This window comes from Bubalus bubalis, chromosome X, assembly GCF_019923935.1.
Source record: "Bubalus bubalis isolate 160015118507 breed Murrah chromosome X, NDDB_SH_1, whole genome shotgun sequence".
In the NCBI taxonomy this organism is placed as follows: Eukaryota; Metazoa; Chordata; class Mammalia; order Artiodactyla; family Bovidae; genus Bubalus; species Bubalus bubalis.
Window position 1 is genome coordinate 28,382,294 of NC_059181.1, and position 21,326 is coordinate 28,403,619.

At 38.2% G+C, this 21,326-nt stretch overlaps 1 protein-coding gene across 1 annotated transcript in view; it reads left to right on the forward strand.

Moving 5' to 3' along the window:
• Positions 1 to 21,326, forward strand: part of IL1RAPL1 (interleukin 1 receptor accessory protein like 1) — a 700,437-nt gene that overhangs the window by 179,458 nt on the left and 499,653 nt on the right. The window lies entirely within an intron of this gene.

The window sequence follows — 21,326 nt, forward strand, 5'->3', positions numbered from 1 at the left end:
ACTCACGTCCATCGAGTCAGTGATGCCATCCAGCCATCTCATCCTCTGTCGTCCCCTTCTCCTCCTGCCCCCAATCCCTCCCAGCATCAGAGTCTTTTCCAATGAGTCAACTCTTCGCATGAGGTGGCCAAAGTACTGGAGTTTCAGCTTTAGCATCGTTCCTTCCAAAGAAATCCCAGGGCTGATCTCCTTCAGAATGGACTGGTTGGATCTCCTTGCAGTCCAAGGGACTCTCCAGAGTCTTCTCCAACACCACAGTTCAAAAGCATCAATTCTTTGGCGCTCAGCTTTCTTCACAGTCCAACTCTCACATCCATACATGACCACTGAAAAAACCATAGCCTTGACTAGACGGACCTTTGTTGGCAAAGTAATGTCTCTGCTTTTCAATACGCTATCTAGGTTGGTCATAACTTTCCTTCCAAGGAGTAAGCATCTTTTAATTTCATGGCTGCAGTCACCATCTGCAGTGATATTGGAGCCCAAAAAAATAAAGTCTGACACTGTTTCCACTGTTTCCCCATCTATTTCCCATGAAGTGATGGGACCAGACGCCATGATCTTCATTTTCGGAATGTTGAGCTTTAAGCCAACTTTTTCACTCTCCTCTTTCACTTTCATCAACAGGCTTTTTAGTTCCTCTTCACTTTCTGCCATAAGGGTGGTGTCATCTGCATATCTGAGGTTATTGATATTTCTCCCGGCAATCTTGATTCCAGCTTGTCCTTCTTCCAGCCCAGCGTTTCTCATGATGTACTCGGCATATAAGTTAAACAAACAGGGTTACAATATACAGCCTGACGTACTCCTTTTCCTATTTGGAGCCAGTCTGTTGTTCCATGTCCAGTTCTGACTGTTGCTTCCTGACCTGCATATAGGTTTCTCAAGAGGCAGATCAGGTCGTCTGGTATTCCCATCTCTTTCAGAATTTTCCACAGTTTCTTGTGATCCACACAGTCAAAGGCTTTGGCATATCAATAAAGCAGAAATGGATGTTTTTCTGGAACTCTCTTGCTTTTTTCATCATCCAGCGGATGTTGGCAATTTGATCTCTGGTTCCTCTGCCTTTTCTAAAACCAGCTTGAACATCTGGAAGTTCACGGTTCACATATTGCTGAAGCCTGGCTTGGAGAATTTTGAGAATTACTTTACTAGCATGTGAGATGAGTGCAATTGAACATAGAAAATGAAATGTTGTGTACCTTTATGAGTTACGGTATGCAGATGTATGAGATGGTCAAAACTCATTAAACTGTATCTCAAAGTCAAAAAAAAAAAAATAGAAAATGTATGCAGCTTGATAATAAGAATACACAACATAAAAATAGGCAAAATATCTGAACAGTCACTTTGCCAGCGAAGATCTACCAATGGCCAATAAGCACATGAAAAGATATTCAACAGCATTAGTCATTAGGGAAATACAAATTAAAATCATATTGATATATCACATCACGCCCACTACAGTGGCTAGCATCCAAAAGAGTGACAGCACTAAGTATGGGCAAATGGATAGAGAAGCTAATGTCCTCATACATTGCTGGTACAAATGTAAACCAGCAGGAGACATAAGAGATGCAGGTTCAATTCCTGGGTCGGGAAGACTGCCTGGAGGAGAGCATGACAAACCACTCCAGTATTCTTGCCTGGAGAATCATATGGACAGAGGAGCATGCTGGGCTGCAGTCTATAGGGTCACACCGAGTCAGACATGACTGAATTGACTTAGCACACACCAGCACACACACATAGCCACTTTGAAATGTACATTTATTATAAAACTCAGCAGCTCCACACTTAGATATCCACTCAAGATACATGGAAACATGTCTATACGAACACTGGTACTTAATTGTTCAGACTTAAATTATTCAGAGCAGCCACAAACTGGAGATTCTTTATACTTTCATTAACTAGTGAGTGAATAAATGAAATACAGTATAAGTACACAATAGAATGATACTCCATAAAAAAGTATAAACTGCCTATACCTGTCATAACATAAATGAATCTCCAAGAAGATAATGCTGAGTTGAAATAATCCAGTCACAAAAGACTACATATTGTATAATTTTGTTTATATAAAATATTCAGAAAAGAAAAAACTAAAACAACAGAGACCAACCAGATCAGTGGGTGCCTCTGGCCCAGGGGTAGGAGCAAAGATTGGCTACAAGTGGGTATGAGGAAACTTTCTGGGATGATGGAAGTATTCTAAAATTGGGTTATGGTGATGGCTGCCTAGATGTATAACTTTACTAAAACTCATTGAACTGAACGCTTAAAATGGTGAATTTTACTGTATGTAAATCACACCTCAGAAATGCTGTCCAGAAGCTATAGACTGTTGTTATTGGAAGATATATTTTAGTTTAAAAGACAATTTTTGTATTAAAAAAAGCTGTTGATAAAACTTCACCACAAAGATTGTTAGAATATCTCAAATATAAAATAGTGCATGTAAGTGCATTATAAGAGAGTTAGTGCATATAAGTAAGGCATCTTTTTTGTAGGCGTGCATATTGCAAAATTGTATAGTTCTGTTTATGACCCACAAAATGAAACTTTTTATAGAGAAACTATATTCATAGTTTTGAAGGGAAAAACAGCTCAGTGAAATAAAATATTGCTTGGGGAATTCTTTCTTACTGCTTGTCACCAAGCATTCTCACTAGCTTATAAGTTATAATTGCTCTGTGATAAAGGCATGTGCATTTCCTTCTCTCTTATAAAAATTTTAATGAGAACTTGAAGTGAACTCTCACTGAACCTATTTTCATTCCAAAATCTGCCGATTTTAATCTTATGATCCTCCTGAGACCCAGCACTGTGGTCTGTGACAGCATGAGTACTTCATAATTATTCCTCCTGTTTGGAGAAAACACCACGAAGCATCCATCATTCCCTCTGTCTCTGCTGCCTCCAGGGAGCCACAGCCTCTAGCAAGGTCAGTAATTGCAGTTTGGGTTGACAGTTCCAGGCCAAGTGAAGCACACCCAACTGGTGAAGTCCAGCCATGATGGGTATTGACTGCCTTCCCTTCAGTTTCTATCCTCCCGGTTAGTTTGGCCTCAAAATTCTTCCTTAGCTATGTGATATATGGCCTTGAATCATCTCACAGGAGATTCCCCAGAACAGAGAAAATGAATTGTTTCTCTACAGCCATGTGTATGTGTGTCTGTTGGTATTTGGGGCACAATTGATCTAACAGTCCTAGGATAAATCAAAGGTCTTTCCCGTGAGTATCACGAGAAGATCGTATTGGAGCTTGACATTTAATATTAAGTTTGGCATTTCACTTCATTGTAGATGACCTGCATAAAATAAAATATTCAGCCGTGTGGATTAAGATGGCGTTTTGGAAATAGACATGTTTCATTTTGATAATGTTAAAAATTTTAACTACCATAGTGGCCTGTGCATAGAAAAATAGGTGTTGTAGAGGCAATTCAAATAATTAAAATGCATCTACTATTTTATTTCTTAACAAATGCATAGAGAGATTCACACAAGAAATAATAAAGGAATACCACATGCTTTATGAAAAGGAACATATTAGCAGTACATCTAGCCTTCATAATGCATACAATATTGGTTGATGTAGATTTAGGAAAAAGATAAATTTTTTTGTGAAATACTGGTTAATTCCAGAAAAAAGGAATGCCTTTAAAAGTGATATAGTTTAACTTTCTAACTTCTCATTTTGTGCTTTACTCATTTGAGTACACATGAAAATACTTGCAGAAACAAACCCAATTAGGGACAGTCTATGGCTGCCTCACTCCAGTACTCTTGCCTGGAAAATCCCATGGACGGAGGAGCCTGGTAGGCTGCAGTCCCTGGGGTCGCTACAACTGAGCGACTTCACTTTCACTTTTCACTTTCATGCATTGGAGAAGGAAATGGCAACCCACTCCAGTGTTCTTGCCTGAAGAATCCCAGGGACGGGGGAGCCTGGTGGGCTGCCGTCTCTGGGGTCGCACAGAGTCAGACGCGACTGAAGCGACTTAACAGCAGCAGCAGCATGGCTGCCTAGAGATCCTACAATATCTTTAGGTTTCAAATAAGTCAGGATTTGAGGTTTTTCTTTTTGGACCTCTGTTTCTGGGCTTAACTGGAGCTATAAAAATGGACTTGCTTGAGAATAACTTAACTACTCATTGTGGAGGAAATTTTAATTGAATTTAATGAAAGGCTTAAATTAAATATTAGTATAGTTATAATCATTACTCCAAAATTATTTGACATACCTTCCATCAAGATGTGGAGTCTGAGCAGGCTTGTGGTTGCTCTAATCAATAATAATAACACTATATAACTTCTAAGGCTACTTTATAAAAGGCTATTTAGTTTCTACCTGGTTCTCTTGGGATGTGTACTCTGGGAAACCAGTTACCATGTATAAAACTACCCTGAGACTACCATTTGGGGAGGCCACAAGTGGGCATTGCAATTCACAGCACCAGCCAACAGCCAGCACCAAGTACCAGTCCTGTGAGTGAGTCACCTTGGATATCCAGCCCAATCCAGCCCTTGTATACCTGCAACCCCACCTGGTGTTTGACTGCAGTCCCATGAGATGAGAGGTACTGAGGGAGAGCTGCCCAGCCAATTTCTTCCCAAATTCTTGTCCCACGAAATGCTGATAATTTAATTTATTTGTAATGGTAAAACTGCTTTTACTCTCTAATTTTGATATTTTTTATATACTTATTTTGGATATTCTTCATGCCTCATGTTCAAATAATTGAATTTATATTATGGACCCATGTTCAACTCATTTACCATGACACTTAAAAATGCCCCAATCATAGTCTTTGTCTTAGAAGAACTGAATTGTTAGTGGAGTAGATACAGAATCACCAAGTATCAAAATTCTGGCACATCCCATTCACATGATATTCTGTGTAAATGTTGCCTCCTTGAGTTGTGAACTGGGATGTTACTGGGAAGATAAGATAAAGAGCTATTTTAGCAGTGAGCATTATTTTACTAGCAATGTCTTAGGGATTGCTGCATAAGAGTGGCAAGGAATACTACAAAATTGTATATGTTTTCAAACTTCTTTACTCTGTTGTTGAGAAAAAAGAATAAAAATCTAGTTAAAATATAAAAGTAACTAGGAATATATTTTTAATTTTGAAATTTAGAAAAATCAGAAATTTATATTCCCTGGTGGCTCAACAGTTAAGAATCTGCCTGCCAGTGCAGGAAACACAGGAGATGTAGGTTCAATCCTTGGGTCAGGAAGATTCTCCTAGAGGAGGGCATGGCAACCCACTCCAGTATTCTTGCCTGGAGAATCCTATGGACTGAGGAACGTGGTGGGCTACAGTCCATAGGGTTGCAAAGAGTCAGACACGACTGAAGTGACTGAGCACGCTCACACACACTATATGCAATAATTTGTAAATGTTTATGATGCTCTTCTAATACTTCTAGACACTTCACTCTCATGAGAATATGCCAGGTTGACTGACTAAATATAAAAGTTCCATCCTTGACTGTACATCGGAATCACCTGGGGACTTTAACAACCAGTTGATGTCTGGGTTCTGTCCAGAGGGAATCAAATTTAATGGGCCTGGGGTGCACCCTGAACTTTGGGATTTTTAATAGTTGCCAGTCTATTCTAACGGGCAACCACAAATAAGAACCACTGATATGTTTCTTGTTTTAATTCAATAATTCTCATTCTTGACTGCTTATTATATCATCTGTGGAACTCTAAAACTATCAATGACTTGGTTGCATTTCCAAATATTCTGGTTTGATTGTTCTGAGGTTGGGCCTGCTTTTTGTGTGATTTTGATTGAACTTCTACCAACATGTTCATCCTGGGCTTGTAGATGAATGTTTATCTCTCTATACACACATTTCTCAGACAGTTACCATCTCATTAATAATAGGGCACAGCTAGGATTGCCAGATTTTGCAAAGAAAAATACCAGGATATTATGCCTGAATAAATGATTTAAGATAAATGATGAATACTGTTTTTAGAATGTCTGATGCAATATTTGGCAGACACTTGTAATAAAATAATATCCTCTTTAAAAAATCTAGAATTCAGTATTATCTGGGAACCTGTATTTTATATGGCAGCTGTGACACAGGTTTTAGGCAAGAGACAGAAGCAGACCCAAACAACACATTAGGTGATGTATGATCACATTGGATTTAATTCATTCTCAGGGACAGAGTTAGAATACTCTCACTGTCCCCTAACAGCCATGGAGTAATCATTCTATCCCATAATATTATTTCTAGTTATCATCATCTGTAGCTTATTATTTATTGAGCAGAAGCAATGGACAAATGTAGGAGAAAAAGAGGAAAGAGCTAAAACCTCCTCCCGCCACAAGTATTAAGTCTATTGGCAGCAAAAACAGGATAAGGTGAAATGATGAAAATGCGCTTTATGACTAAACCCCCAAACATACAAATAAACAGACCATACCTTGTGAGTTTCAATTGCTAGTACTTGGACAATTTCTGAAATATTTTTATTTAATTATAGAAGATAGAAAAAGATTAGTGCTAAAGTTCTGATCTCTGGCAGAACTTCAAAGCCTTGGAGGCCACTGTGAAGCTCAAAGATTCTCTGTCCCATTTACAATGACAGCATTTCCCTCAGAATTACAGCACTTGCCGGCAAATACCATCTCACATTTGCCAAGGGCTTGCATTTCCCATGCTCATTTTATCACTTGTTCTTCTCAGCAATGCTGCAAGGCAGGCAGGTCAATTATTATGACATCCACTCTATAAATAAGGAGAATATGACTCAGATTGCCTTATCCTAGAGGAGTAGTGGGCTTCCCTGATGGCTTAGATGGTAAAGAATCTGCCTACATTGCAGGAGATGCAGGTTGTATACCTGGGTTGGGAAGATCCCCTGGAGAAGGGAATGGCTACCCACTCCAGTATTCTTGCCTGGAGAATTCCATGGACAGAAGAGCCTGGTGGGCTACAGTCCATGGGGTGGCAAAGATTCAGACATGACTGAACGACTAACACCTTCACTTAATCCAGAGCTATATTCCTCCAAGTGTGGTCCCCAGACAAGCAACCTCCACACCGCCTGAGAGCTTGTTAGAGATGCAGGTTCTCAGGTCTCATTCCAGACTTACTGACTCAGAAACTCTGGGGTGCACCCAGCAATTTGTGTTTAACAAGCCTTCCAGGTGATTCTCTTCTACATTCAAGCTTCAGAACCTCTGCCCTGGAGGATGTAGTTAATAAGGTGGGCTAGTAAAAAACAGAGAATTTTAATCCATATCCCTTGAGGATATTGGTAGTAGGGTTTGCATGATTTTACATGGTCTCCAGGTTCAAGAGGGAGACACACACACACACACACACACACACACACACACACACACACACAGAGTTATGGCTGATTTGTGTTGTTATACAGCAGAAGCCAATAAAACACTGTGAAGTAGTTATCCTCCAATTAAAAAAGAAAAACAAATATACAAATTCAAGGAGGGCTGGATCTAAACCTAAATGTTTATAAGCACATTTATTTGGTTATGTCCAAATTCATTGATTTATAGAAAGATTTCTAACAGCTTTTCATTTACTTCAGGATAAAGTTCAAATTTCACCTGAATAAAATTTCCTTCAACATTTAATATCTGCCTGCCCTTCATACATTGGCCAAGATCCTAACTTGAAACATTACTGTTAAAATATTTACTTGTTGAATTTCTAGTTTCTCTTTCCCCACTGATTTTTAAAATCTATGAGGTCAACTGTGGTGTCACACTACCTGGGCACATCAAAGTAGGCAATAAATCTTTCAAATAAATTAATAAACACTAGAATGGAAGAATATGTCCCTCATGTGAGGGTTTCCATTGGCAAGACTTGCCTTACCAGAAGTATCCTATCCTAGAAAAGTCCATTGCTTGGGCACCATGGAAATGCTCATTCTCTGTTTGATAAGATCTCAGCCAATGGGAAGAAAAATGGTTGACTGCATCAATTTACCCAAAGGGATATATGTTAGTGTTTAAGTGTTTAAGAGGAAGATTTTATATTGTTTACAATAGGAAGAAACCGGAATTAAGGGTTTGATACTTTTGTAACATGGTAATTTTTAGATATATTAAGTGAAATTAGGTTCTGCATAAAAGTGTTTATGAAGTAATCTCTTCATTTATAAGATGGGAGCAATAATAAGTAAACACATCTCATAGAGTTATAATAGCAAGTTAAGTAGACTTTCTTGTAGGGAGCCCAAGGACAATCCATGGCACAGTCAGATATACTTATGATTATTAATGTTGTTGTTAACATCATTATCATATCTGGATGAAGAAATTACAAGCAGTCTCCTTGTTTTTGCCTAAATTATGACACTTTACCAAAAATGTGTGTTGAGTTTGTTGTCAGATACAAACAGTTTAAAAAGGAAAGCTACTTGATTCAAAGAAAGTCCTAACCCTAGGAAGTTTTTGAGGTAGTCCATTTTACTCGTTTTCTACTTCCTCACTTTTCAAAACTCCCAAGGTTGCCCTTGTCTGCCTCATTCATGATGTGCCTACTTGACTGGCTGTGAACTAGCTCTTACTAAATCCTTTCCCAAAGATGAGGTTAGTTATCAGCTTTCTCAAGGATTATCATTTTCATAAGGATGCTCTAGGAAGAAAACATCCCAAGCAGCTGTTTATTACCTGGAAGTTACCATAGAGTCTCTCTAGTTCATTCCTCTCGTTGTTCACATGAAGAAGCTAAATTTGCAAAAGGTGAAATTTGTGCAATAAAATACTAGAAGTGTTTGGGCTAGAACTAGAATTTCTTAATTCCTTAGCCTTTCATACTCTTAAGAATAATTTTGAGCACTTTATGAAGAGTGTTTGAAATCTCATCATGGAAACTGTTCATCCTGCTGTCTCTATTTTGACTTATGGTGGAATTTTGTGTTTATGAGAGAAGTAATGTTTCAGAGACCTGTTTTCTGACCAAGGGAAAGTGTTGATTACTTTTCCCTTTAAAGTAGGAAAAAATAATATGCAAAAGTTTAAGGAAAAATGCAAACTGACCTCTTAGCCAAGTGTTTATATTAATGTGTTCAGTCAGGGGGTTAAGATACTTCTATAATTCTCAAATATTAATTCATTGTTTATTCTACCAACAAAGATACAATACTGACTGCAGTATGTTTTAGGGAAAATATTTCTCATAGGCATGGCAGCCACTTCTTTACTCTGCTGTCTTGGCTCATCACAGTGACCTTTAATTCATTTTCTCTTGTCTGCTTTGCAGACATTATGAAACCACTATATGGTGTCTATTGAGCTAAAGTCAATTAATCACAGGGTGACTTTTAAAATCAAGATTAATAATAAGCTATTTCATAGCCAGAATACTTGATTAAGATGGGCACATTTGTGGTTCCCCTCAAGTTCAGAAATAATTTAGTCAAATTCCAATATCTCAGATAACTTTTTCTCTTGTATAATTTGCCTAACATGAACTGCTCAGATAAATGGACTTTCCTAAACTCCCACCAGGGGTTCCCAGAAATGTTTTACAAAATCACTCCTCTTGGCTACTGGTTACCTCTAGATAGCAGCATCTTTGTAAGCCACGAAGCACTGGCATCTCCCCAAAAAAGGTGGGTGGAGGAAGAGAAAAATAAGAGAAAGTCTGTCTGAAAAGATAACAGCATCTGTCATCAACATTGTACACATCTCAGCCATGGCCTTGTGGTGGTGGGAGAAAAGTGGTTCTCTTTTTCTCTCTGTTTTTGGGCCAAATTTTCTCTTCCTGTCTGCCTGAATCCACTAATGTCCTTGGTGGGAGGGTGTTGGTTTATTAGTAGATCTAAAGCATTTCATATTCATATTCTGGTTAACAATATGATGCTACACCTTAGCAGTTTAGCAAAATGGCAATTCTGTTTGTTTAATAAGCCATATAATGTGCTGCATCATCAATTTGATTTTGCTGGGTAAACTAAGAGAGCCAGTCAGCACTGATGAAGTTGAATTTTGCAGGTCATTGCACCATCCTGTATGAAAGAAATCCAGGACACCCCATGTACATATACCTTGTAGCTAGGTGCTGAATACATTTCGTACAACCTTTCATTTTCTGTTATAAGGGGAAAAATATGAAGCCCCATACAGCTCCTATAGAAATCAGTGTTAAAATTCTGTTGCTACATTTCTATTTCCCGTATGGACACTTTCCTAGCATTTCTACCCTAAACACAACTGCCTCTGAATTACCAATATATGCCTGAATAGATGACAGCTTCCAAACTCGACTTGGAAAACACAGTGCTAATCCTGATGTAATAAAGTTGAAGTACAAGGAGTTGTTAATGGGGTCAAATATATTCTGCTCTCTACTCTCTTGAGACCTTATGAGAACCACATCCTGATATCCTTGCTTTATTGAAGAGGACTAGTTTATTTGCTACTAATCAGAAGATGGGTGCCATATCTCAGCTCCCTGAATGATTGGTTTTTCTAAATCTAGTGAAAACATAGGGTAGATTTCTCCTATAACACTAATACAGTTAATGATAGGAAGACCACAGAATGAAGACTATAAAGCTAATTTTCACTGCAAGAAAATAGTTGACTTTAGCTCTTTAAGGCAAAATTGTTGCCTTGTTGCTGAGTTGGAATTAATATCTATTTTACCTCTCAAATGTGGTATCATCTGAGTTTCACTGAAGCATCTCAGAACATACTAGTTGGATGAGGTGCAGTCTTCCCAATTACACGTTTGTCCTGTGGTCCCTCTCTTTGGGAAGATATACCCATGTAGGACTCTTTCACATTCCTGCTTTAGTCGTGTGAAAGAGAACACTTCTTGTTGTTGCATGTTACTTCATCAGCATCTTGCTGAGACGTGTCTCACCCTCACAAGTCCCCAAGTTCATTTATTGGTTAGATTTCATACGCTGCTTTGAATTTTACATTAGTGACTCAGTAAAGGCTTTTTATTCCTACCTTATCAGAGCCCCTTCATGGTTGTAAATCATATAGTGATGCAAAAAAAAAAAAAAAAGAATAATGGAAAAAATAATTCTGATTCATATAACCTATTTTTCCAACAATTATTGAAATGTGACAGGTGATACCTCAATAGCATATACCTCTCCAACCACAACCTAATATCTGTCATTTCCTTTATAGCCAAACACCAATCTTATAAAAACTGAGATATAATTCATATACCAGAAGCTATCATTTTAAAGTGTACAGTTGAGTGATTTTTAGTGTATTCATTATTGTGCAGATAATCCAACCACAACCTAATATCTGTCATTTCCTTTATAACCAAACACCAATCTTATAAAAACTGAGATATAATTCATATACCAGAAGCTATCATTTTAAAGTGTACAGTTGAGTGATTTTTAGTGTATTCATTATTGTGCAGATAATTACCCCTAATTCCAGAATATTTTATCACCCCAAAAGAAATCTTTTACCCATTAACAGTCATTTCCTATTCTCCTTCCTACCCAGCCCAAGGCAACCACTAATCTTTCTGTTTCTGTGGATTTCCCTATTCTGAATATTTCATGTAAGTGAGTTTATGTAATATGTGGCTCTTAATGTCTGACTTTTTCCCTTTTATGACTGAATACTATTCCATTGCATAGATATACCTCATTTCATTTATACATTCATCAATTGATGAAAATTTACATTGTTTCAGCTTGGAGGCTATTATGAATAAGGTTGCATAACCATCCATCTTGATAGAGTTGTCTATATGCACTGTCATCTTTTAATTTCCTAGTCATTCCTCCACCTGCTTCGTTTGATTTTTGCTCCAAGCACTCACCTAAAGACTCTCTCTCTGGTATCACTAGCAATGGCTATGCTAGCAAATCTCAACCACTTTTTAGTATAGCTTGTCCTGACTCACAGCAGCAGTTGACACTGTAGACAGTGTCTCTTCTACCTTTGACATTTGTGACACCACGTTTTTATGCTTTTCCTACTCTGAGGACAGCTGTTTCATTTCTGTCTTTGAAAACTCAGCTTCTCTCCTTGGCCATTAAAGTACGATTTGTTTAAGACTAGATCCTGGCCACCTTTTCTTTTCATTCAAAAGTCTCTTCCTAGGCAAAGTGATCTCCACCTGTGCTTTTAACAGTCATCTGTGAACTTTCAACAATCATCTATGAATCATCTACAAATTTGTGCGTATAAGTTAAATTTCAGGGTAAGACATCTATATGTTCACTGGTGTACTGGAGTATTTTAAAGATACCTTAATCTAGTCAAAGCTAAACTCATTATCTTCTTTAAACAAGAATCATCTTTTTTTTTTTTAATTTATTTTCTGAATGGAATGACTTTCCTTATTCAATACCCAGTTTAGGAAAGCACAAAATAAAGTATCTTCCTGAAGGTTCATGTTGGAGTGGTTAACAGCTTTGGAGACTGACTGTCTGGGCTTAGTTTCAAGGTCTGTACATACTCCCTGTGTGAACTTGGAGATGTCACTACCGTCCTGTGCATATTGCCTCTTTAGTAAGACGAGTAATCCTCGGAGTGGTTGAGATGATTACATTAGTTAAAATTTTAGTGAAGACTTTAGAATCATGCCTGACATGAAATCAGAACTTTAAATGTTCACTCTTTTCCCTCTGACTCATCTCCCGTTTCTAGTACTTTATTTCCTAAGTAGTTCTCAAATTCCTCAGCTCACCTCTATTTCTACCACCTTGTAACAAACTCCTATTACGACTCAGATTCATTGGTGTCGTCTAAACTGCTTACCACACTTTGGCTAAAATCACCTTTTTAAAGTCCACACTACTATATATAAAAAAGATAACTAATAAGGACCTACTGTATAGGACAGGGAATTCTACAGAATACTCTGTAATGGCCTATATGGGTAAAGTGAAGTCGCTCAGTTGTGTCCGACTCTTTGTGACCCCATGAACTGTAGCCCACCAGGCTCCTCCATCCATGGAATTTTCTAGGGAAGAGTACTGGAGTGTGGTGCCATTTCCTTCTCCAGGGGATCTTCCCAACCCATGGATCGAACCCGGGTCTCCCACACTGTGGGCAGATGCTTTACTGTCTGAGCCACCAGGGAATCATCTTTAAAAAAGAAAGTGTGGATACATATGTATAACTGATTCACTTTGCTGTACACCTGAAACTAACAAAGCATTGCCAATCAACTGTACTCCAATAAAAATTTTAATATATGAATTTGAGACTGGAGGGGGGCAAATCCACCCATAACATCTGATTGGTGCCCCACCAACCTCTCCAGGCACAAATATACTTCATGTTCTCTAAGATTTTCTCCCTGTCATCCATAAATGAGCCTTACTTAAATGGGGCACAATATTCCCACCTTTCTAGGACTCTTTCTGGAAGAGTTTCCAGAAACTCAATTGGAAATGTAGTTCCTCAATGGGAAACATTCCTCATTCCATCTTCCCCATCCCCAAGCCATTTTTCCTGACTTATTCCTTTCATCATTCAGACTTGAAGTCAGTGAATTCCCTCATCTCCTAGGTTGGGTCACTTGGATTATGAATTTATCAAAGAATGCAACCTCTAAAGCATTTATATTGATTTTTAATGGTACATAAGTTTTGTGTCTTTTTTCCCCCAGTCATGCCTATTTCACCCTGAATAGTTTGCTTTACCCTTTGTACTGTAAGTCCTTTTAAGCATACAATGGGAACTGAATCAGTATTTCTTAAATGTAAACATAACTATGGTATTGTCATTTTAACAAATCAATACCCATGCCATTTATTACACACAGTCTCTTTTTACTCATTCCCTCTAATAACATTCCATGCACCTTGAAATCCTTTCACTTGACTGCATCTTTTGCTTGAGGGAGAATTTGAGAAAGGACACATTTTTATCAGATGCTCTATTCCCAACACAGAGAAGTTGATTGAAAGATTCTTCGTTAGATATTCGTAATATTTAACTGATTATTACATTAAAGGTGATTTCCAAAAATAACAAAGTCAAGCCCTTTGTTTCTATCCCTCAAATCTTAAAACAGATGGTTAATTGCTAGTATGTGTATATTTGTGTATACATTTTGACTTCCTCAGAGACATGTACAATTCAGTCTCTAATAATGCAATTGAATGTGAAATTTGAAACTGAAGTCGAAGCCAAAGTTGGAGTCCCATCTCCATACTACTCCAGCTGTGGAGCAGATTGCCTGTGAACTAAATAGCATTTACCTTGTAGCGTTATTGTAAAGATTAAATGAGCTAATACTTTTGTAATTATCATGTGGTAAGCACCAGATAAGTGTTACCTAGTAGAAGAATGAGGAGAGGATTAGTAGGAGTAGTATATAGTAGTATAAAGAAGTGTCTTTCCAGCTAGAATGACGTGTTTTTCCCTTCTGTATCCCTCACAAGAAAGTCATCTTTGCATCCTCAGGACTTGGCACAGAGTAGGTACTCAATAAAGAGTTAGTTCTATTATCTAGTTTTTAGTTGTTCATGCTTGTTATACCAGTGGCTGTCTGTACTTTACTGCAGGTCTGGAAAAGACATTGCACTTTAATTTGGGTGTTGATTTGTCATCAAGACAAATCCTTTGAATATATGCCCATTTGAGATAAGTAATGCAGGATGTTAATTAGTACTCCAATACAGTTGATGTATATTTTATAACCTGAGGTACTCCTGCTTTTTAGCATCTATGTGTGAATTAACATTTAGAGATATGAGTAATTGTTTTAATGAAAATTTCACCTCTACACCACTCCACTTTCACTTCATTGTGAATGCAGTTGGGTTTGCCATAGCCTTCTCCCTGTGAACCTGTAGATAAGGCATGGAAAAAATTATTACTTTTCCTATAATCCTTCTGCTGAAATATGATAGGAAAGCACCAATGAATTTAGGATCATTAATGTTCTTTCTGAACTGGAACTCTTTAAATCATAAAATAGCACATAATATATTTTTATTAAAATGTTGACATTATTTCAAAATGTGTGTTTTAGAGCAAGTTTTATACAAGTTCATACAACATATGGATATATTCTTCATTTCTTCTTTCAATTAATGTGATGATAAAGACAAACTGTTTATTTCTGCTATGGATGTGTTGTTTTCCTGCCATTAGTTTTCCTGCATGTTGCCTGCAATAATTTATCACACATTCTGAAGTGGCGTTCTACATAAATATTTAAGTTTGTGCAAAAGTAATTGTGGTTTTGCATTGTTGAACTTTGCTATTTGATATCAGAATGCATTCTTAAGTAAATGTTGTTATACATCATTTTTAATGTACATTTCTTGCTTTATGTTATTTTACTAATGACTTATTACTTGCTGTTTATTTTATATATGTTTTAGACTAGGGAAATGATGTTAGACAAAAAACAAATTAAAACAATTTTCTTATTCAAGTTCAAAATGGGTCATAAAGCAGCAGAAACAACTCGCATCATGAACAACACATTTAGCCCAGGAACTGCTAGTAAACGTACAGTGCAGTGATGGTTCAAGAAGTTTTGCAAAGGAGATGAGAGCCGTGAAGATGAGGCACTCAGTAGCCGGCCATCGGAATTTGATGACAAATTGAGATGAATCATCAAAACTGATCCTCTTACAACTATACAAGAAGTTGCAAAGGAACCTCAACATCAACTATTCTGCGTTCATTTGGCATTTGAAGCAAATTGGAAGGGTAAAAAGCTTGATTAGTGGGTGCCTCATGCATTGGAGAAGGAAATGGCAACCCACTCCAGTGTTCTTGCCTGGAGAATCCCAGGGACAGGGGAGCCTGGTGGGCTGCCGTCTATGGGGTCGCACAGAGTTGGACACAACTGAAGCAACTTAGCAGCAGCAGCATGAGCTAACCACAAATCAAAAAAAAAAAAATCGTCATTTTGAAGTGTCGTCTTCTCTTATTCTATGTAACAACACCATTTCTCAGTCATATTGTGGCGTGCTATGAAAAGTGGATTTTATATGGCAACTGGCAATAACAGCTCAGTGGTTGGACTCCAAAGCACTTCCCAAAGCCAAACTTGCACCAAAAAAAGGTCATGGTCACTGTTTGGTGGTCTGCTGCCTGTCTTATCCACTATAGCTTTCTGAATTCTGGTGAGACCATTACCTCTGAGAAGTATGCTCAGCAGATCGATGAGATGCACCTAAAACTGCAGTGCCTGCAGCCGGCATTGGAGAAGGGCCCAATTCTTCTCCATGGCAATGCTCGACCACATGTCACACAACCAATGCTTCAAAAGTTGAATGCATTGGGCTACAAAGTTTTGCCCCATCCGCTATATACCTGACCTCTCACCAACCAACTACCACTTCTTCAAGCCTCATGACAACTTTTTTTTTTGCAAGGAAATTGCTTCCACAACAGCAGGAGGCAGAAAATGCTTTACCAAAGTTCATCAAATCCTGAAGCACTGATTCTTACGTTACAGGAATAAACAGAAAAAAGAAAGTTTCTTACTGGCAAAAGAAATGTGTTGATTGTAATGATTCCTATTTTGATTAATAAAGATGTGATTAGCCTAGTTATAATGATTTAAGTTTCATGGTCCAAAACTGCAATTACTTCATCACCAACTTAATAGTTTCCTTTAAGTTTTTCCTTCAATATACATCTGATGATGTTTACCTACATATCAGATTTTTTCTTTTGGAAACTTAGCATGACTACATTTTAGTTTCATTAGAATGAAAGAATATTAACAGATGGATTTAAAGAATAAATTTTTTAGAGTTTCTCTCCTCAAAAATTGGAGCTCTTTAGGGCTCATAATGGCATCTTTGTCTTGATGTAGCAGCCAAGGCAGAGCAGAACATAAAACCGACACTAAGGTCATTACCTGATCCGGATGGATGAACTGTCTCTCTAACTGAAGATCAGAAACTAAACAAGATTTCTCAAGGCACCCACAAGTTCTGTGATTGTGTGACTTTTTGCCTATTGAGCCTAACAGGACACAAGAGGACCATGTTGTTAGAAATCACATAGAAGGAAAAATTAGCTTACATCAAAGGCAAAAGCAATATTTGGATCTGAAGTTCGATAGTTAGTGGTGATGGCTAAGGGTATCTTGTGAATAGCATCACCCCATCTTTGCTAAGGTAATCCTAGGCATTTCCTCTCTGTATTTGTATCATAAATTAATGCTGCTGTTAACACACTTACCATGTTACATTATTGCCATGTGTTTACATGAGTTTATTGTAGGTAATCATTATTTATCTGTTCTATGCAGGACCTAGCAGAGTATCTGGTACCATACATATCAATACTCATTAGATTAGTGAGCTAACAAATTAAGTGTCTTACCACATCAATAACAAACAATAAGCCCAGAACGATCATTTTGTTCAAAACATTTGATGTCTTAACATTACCTGATTTTTGTAGTCTATTGTAAGTTCCGAGAGGTCAAGGGCTATATTAAACCACATCTTTGAAATTAACTCTGTACTTGAACAGAGCAGGCACTCAAAACTACTTTTTGAAAGAAGCAAACTAATTCTTACAATAATAGCTTTCATTTATACAGCACCTACTATGTGCCACCCAACGTTCTAGGCACTCCACTTGTTTTTGTTTTTGTTTTTTTAACATATACCTTTAACTAATACACAATATGGATTCTACATTATATAGATCAGCTGTACTTTCACAGAAGCTATGATTCATTCATAAAATGGAGAAAAAAGGACTGATTTCCTAGGATGTTTTGTGACGATTAAGTGAGGCAATGCTTGCAGCATACGTGGCCTAGACTGGCAGAGCAGAATTACTTAAGATATTTTAGCTTTTATGACTATTATTGCTACGACTATCATCTCTTCCAACAGTGGATAAGTTAGGCTGTAAATTCAGAGGGCTTGAATAGAGAAATCTAATGAAGTCTGTGCAATCAGCAAGATGATAGGTGTACATTTTGGCCCCTCATTTCCACACCTTCTACTTCATAAGGAAGCACCATTTTCCAAGATTTCCTGTCAAATGGCACTTACCTAGCTCTTGGTATATGTATATACTGCAGATCTGAGTAGACTGAAAACAGCAAAAATAGTAATAGGTAACACTTCTTTTTAAAAATATTTATTTATTTATTTGGCTGTGCTGGGTCTTAGTTGTAGCATGCAGGAACTTGAGGTGCAACATGTGGGATCCAGGTCCACAGCCAGGGTTTAAACCTGGATGCCCTGCACTGGGAGCTTGGAGACTTACTAGCTAATACTCCTTTAGTGATTCTCTCTGCCTGGGAGAGTATCTTCTGTCCACACCCTTTGCTCTCTGTGTGCCCTCCCCTTCATTGGTTTCACGCTACCAGACATTCTAGATATTTAAATTGTGAATTCCTTTATTCTCTGCTTCCTCCCCACCCCTTGTAGACTGTAAAATCTGAGGACAGGAGATCATTTGATTTCCTCACTTAATGTATTCTCAGCATCAGCCCTTAGTGTAGAGTATCTTTTAAATGAACAAAAGAATAGGAGTATTCTTCATACTCATCACAAATGATCAGTTCATTCATTCATCATAGCTGTTGAAAAATGTTTAAAACAGTAAAATTTCACAACCTTCTCAAAGGATTATATCATTTCAGTTCAGTTCAGTTGCTCAGTCATGTCTCTTTGCAACCCCATGGACTGCAACACACCAGGCCTCCCTGTCCATCACCAACTCCCAGAGTTTACTCAAACTCATGTCCATTGAGTCAGTGATGCCATCCACCCATCTCATCCTCTGTCATCCCCTTCTCCTCCCACCTTCAATCTTTCCCAGCATCAGGGTCTTTTCCAATGAGTCAGTTCTTTGCATCAGGTGGCCAAAGTATTGGAGCTTCAGCTTCAGCATCAGTCCTTCCAATGAATATTCAGGAGTGATTTCCTTTAGGATGGACTGGCTGGATCCCCTTGCTGTCCAAAGGATTCTCAAGAGTCTTCTCCAACACCACAGTTCCAAAGCATCAATTCTTCGGCACTCAGCTTACTTTATAGTTCAACTCTCACATCCATACATGTCTACTGGAAAAACCATAGCTTTGACTAGGTGGGCCTTTTTTGGCAAAGTAGTGTCCCTGCTTTTTAATATGCTGACTAGGTTGGTCATAACTTTCCTTCCAAGGAGTAAGGGTCTTTTAATTTCATGGCTGCAATCACCATCTGCAGTGATTTAGGAGCCCCCCCCCAAAAAAAAATAAAGTTTGTCACTATTTCCACTGTTTCCCCATCTATTTGCCATGAAGTGATGGGACCGGATGCCATGATCTTAGTTTTCTGAATGTTGAGCCTCAAGCCAACTTTTTCACTCTCTTCTTTCACTTTCATCAAGAGGCTCTTAGTTCTTCTTCACTTTCTGCCATAAGGGTGGGTTCATCTGCATATCTGAGGTTATTGATATTTCTCCCAGCAATCTTGATTCCAGCTTGTGGTTCTTCCAGTCCACTGTTTCTCATGATGTACTCTGCAGAGAAGTTAAATAAGCAGGGTGACAATATACAGCCTTGACATACTCCTTTTCCTATTTGGAACTAATCTGTTGTTCCATGTCCAGTTCTAACTGTTGCTTCCTGACCTGCATACAGATTTGTCAAGAGGCAGCTCAGGTGGTCTGGTATTCCCATCTCTTTCAGAATTTTCCAATTGTGATCCACACAGTCAAAGGCTTTGACATTTGACTAGAAGTAGATGTTTTTCGGGAACTCTCTTGCTTTTTTGATGATCCAGCGGATGTTGGCAATTTGATCTCTGATTCCTCTGCCTTTTCTAAATCCAGCTTGAACATCTGGAAGTTCACGGTTCATGTACTGTTGAAGCCTGGCTTGGATAATTTTTAGCATTATTTTGCTAGTGTAGGAGATAAGTGCAATTGTGCAGTAGTTTGAGCATTCTTTGTCATATCCTTTCTTTAGGGTTAGAATGACAACTGACCTTTTCCAGTCCTATGGCCACTGCTGAGTTTTCTAGATTTGCTGGCATATTGAGTGCAGCACTTTCACAGCATCATCTTTTAGGATTTGAAATAGCTCAACTGGAATTCCATCACCTCCACTAGCTTTGTTCGTAGTGATGCTTCCTGAGGCCTACTTGACTTCACATTCCAGGATGTCTAGCTCTAGGTGTATGATCAGACTATTGTGATTATCTGAGTTGTGAAGATTGGTTTTATATAGTTCTTCTGTGTATTCTTGCCACCTCTTCTTAATATCTTCTGCTTCTGTGAGGTCCATAGCATTTCTGTCCCAGGCACAAGGATTATATGGCTTATGACAATTTAAAATGCATATAAACTTTGATTTGACTTTTTCCAATTTCAAATCCAAAGGAAAAAAGCATAGAGGATGGAAGATTAATGCACAATTTTAGTCATTCCAGCATTGTATTCAAAGGATAAAATTGTCAACAATCTATATTATGTTTAAACAGTTAATGTTCATTTATTCTACAGAATATTATATATCAGTGTTGGAAAGAATGGAGCAGGTCTCTGTATTTTTTAAAATTCAAATTCATAGGGGAAAGATAAACTGAATCCTAGATAACATATTGAAAAGCAGAGACATTACTTTGCCAACAAAGGTTCATCTAGTCAAGGCTATGGTTTTTCCTGTGGTCATGTATGGATGTGAGAGTTGGACTGTGAAGAAGGCTAAGCGCCGAAGAATTGATGCTTTTGAACTGTGGTGTTGGAGAAAACTCTTGATAGTCCCTTGGACTGCAAGGAGATCCAACCAGTCCATTCTGAAGGAGATCAGCCCTGGGATTTCTTTGGAAGGAATGATGCTAAAGCTGAAACTCCAGTACTTTGGCCACCTCATGCGAAGAATTGACTCATATGAAAAGACTCTGATGCTGGGAGGGATTGGGGGCAGGAGGAGAAGGGGACGACAGAGGATGAGATGGCTGGATGGCATCACTGACTCAATGGACGTGAGTCTGGGTGAACTCCGGGAGTTGGTGATGGACAGGGAGGCCTGGCATGCTGCAGTTCATGGGGTTACAAAGAGTCGGACACGACTGAGCGACTGAACTGAACTGAACTGAAACTGAATCCATCCCTCCTTTTTTAAATTGGGGTATAGTTGCTTTACAGTGTTGTACAACGAAGTGAATTAGCTATAATTCATACATACATATCCCCTCCCACTTGAGCCTGCCTCCCACCCCACCCTCATCCCACCCATCGATATCAACGTAGAACACCAAGCTGAGCTTCCTGCACTAAACAGCAAGATTCTTACAATGGTTTGTTGTTGTTGTTAAAAATATAAGCTGAAAAAATATTGTGTATAGAATAATTCCTTCCCCTAAAGGCTCATATTTTTCTCTCTTCCCT